This window comes from Brachyistius frenatus, unplaced genomic scaffold (genome assembly GCF_029030835.1).
Source record: "Brachyistius frenatus isolate BFR_SWC_R1_liver_20210118 unplaced genomic scaffold, ASM2903083v1 Contig_590, whole genome shotgun sequence".
NCBI lineage: Eukaryota > Metazoa > Chordata > Actinopteri > Embiotocidae > Brachyistius > Brachyistius frenatus.
In genome coordinates, this window is record NW_027211189.1 from 47,501 (window position 1) to 50,000 (window position 2,500).

Here is a 2,500-nt window from a genome sequence, read left to right on the forward strand (position 1 = left end):
TAGAGACAGAAAGGTAGATAGACAGGTAGAGACAGAGTGGTAGATAGACAGGTAGAGACAGACTGGTATATAGACAGGTAGAGACAGACTGGTAGATAGACAGGTAGAGACAGAAAGGTAGATAGACAGGTAGAGACAGACTGGTATATAGACAGGTAGAGACAGAAAGGTAGACAGACAGGTAGAGACAGAAAGGTAGATAGACAGGTAGAGACAGACTGGTAGAGACAGAAAGGTAGATAGACAGGTAGAGACAGACTGGTAGAGACAGAAAGGTAGACAGACAGGTAGAGACAGAGTGGTAGATAGACAGGTAGAGACAGACTGGTATATAGACAGGTAGAGACAGACTGGTAGATAGACAGGTAGAGACAGACTGGTAGAGACAGAAAGGTAGATAGACAGGTAGAGACAGACAGGTAGAGACAGACTGGTAGATAGACAGGTAGAGACAGACTGGTATATAGACAGGTAGAGACAGAGTGGTAGATAGACAGGTAGAGACAGACTGGTAGAGACAGACTGGTATATAGACAGGTAGAGACAGAAAGGTAGATAGACAGGTAGACACAGAGTGGTAGATAGACAGGTAGAGACAGACTGGTATATAGACAGGTAGAGACAGAAAGGTAGATAGACAGGTAGAGACAGATTGGTAGATAGACAGGTAGAGACAGACAGGTAGATAGACAGGTAGAGACAGACAGGTAGAGAGACAGGTAGAGACAGACATGTAGAGAGACAGGCAGACAGACAGGTAGATCGACAGGTAGAGACAGACTGGTAGACAGACATGTAGAGAGACAGGCAGACAGACAGGTAGAGACAGACAGGTAGATAGACATGTAGATAGACAGGCAGACAGACAGGTAGAGACAGACATCTAGAGAGACAGGCAGACAGACAGGTAGAGACAGACAGGTAGATATACAGGTAGATAGACAGGCAGACAGACAGGCAGATAAACAGGCAGACAGACAGGTAGATAGACAGGTAGAGACAAAGATGTAGAGAGACAGACAGACAGGTAGAGACAGAAAGGTAGATAGACAGGAAGAGAGACAGGCAGACAGACAGGTAGAGACAGACAGGTAGATAGACAGGTAGAGATGGAGGCGGGGCCTCAGCAGTGCAATAATGTGTTTTGACAAATTTGTTAAGTATTTTTGTTCTAAATTAAAAAAAAAAAAAAAATCAGAACGTTTATTGAATTAAAATAAAACATGTTAAAAATACTTCTTTTTTAGATTTTAGTTTATTATTAAATTTATTTCTATCAGGGAAAAAAGAGAAGCGATGCGTTGTTCCAGATTTATATTCCAGCTGATTTCCAATAATTAAATAATAATGCAAAATTAATATAATAAATTAAATAAATGTAAAAAATTACTTCACTAGACTTAAAACGACAGTAATAAATAAATGAATGAAATATATGGAATTGATATTTATTTAATAAAAATCTAAAGAACTAAAATAATTAAAGAATTGAAAAAGTATATTTTTTATATATTAAAATGTAAAACTCAAACGTAATGTAAACGTCCCCCTCCCCTTCTCCTCCTAATCCCCTCCCCTGTCCCCTCCTCCTCTCCCATCCTCCTCTCCCATCCCCCTCCCCCTCTTCCCTCCTTTCCACTCCTCCTTCAGAATATGACATCACTCTTGCTGCAGTGAATAAATGACATCATTTTGTAAACAGGAAGTGTTTTTGTGTCTTCATTCCTGAAACAACACAGTGAATCTCCTCTGTTTGTGTTTGTTTGTTTATTTGTTTTGGACTTTGTTGTCATGTTTCTGTAGTTTGGAGCTTCGTGTTGTTTAAGTTTGATTTTTCAGTTTCATGAAGACGTTTCAGACAACAGGTTTGATTCTGCTGATCAATAAGTACACAAAGAACCCTCATTCATTCATTCATTCTTATTACACACACACACACACACACACACACACACACACACACACACACACACACACACACACACACACACACACACACACACACACACACACACACACACACACACACACACACACACACACACACACACACACACACACACACACACACACACACACACACACACACACACACACACACACACACACACACACACACACACACACACACACACACACACACACACACACACACACACACACACACACACACACACACACACACACACACACACACACACACACACACACACACACACACACACACACACACACACACACACACACACACACACACACACACACACACACACACACACACACACACACACACACACACACACACACACACACACATACACACACACACACACACACACACACACACACACACACACACACACACACACACACACACACACACACACACACACACACACACACACACACACACACATACACACACACACACACAGGTTAAGTTAGGTGATGTGTGTCTGTGGGTGGAGGTGTGGGAATGGTTGGGGTTGTTATTAGAGGA

At 41.7% G+C, this 2,500-nt stretch overlaps 1 protein-coding gene across 1 annotated transcript in view; it reads right to left on the reverse strand.

Annotated features, from left to right (window-relative positions):
• LOC138614843 (nuclear factor 1 A-type-like) overlaps nucleotides 1-2,500 on the reverse strand; it is a gene marked incomplete at its 5' end in the record, with an annotated part of 35,801 nt that overhangs the window by 32,352 nt on the left and 949 nt on the right. The window lies entirely within an intron of this gene.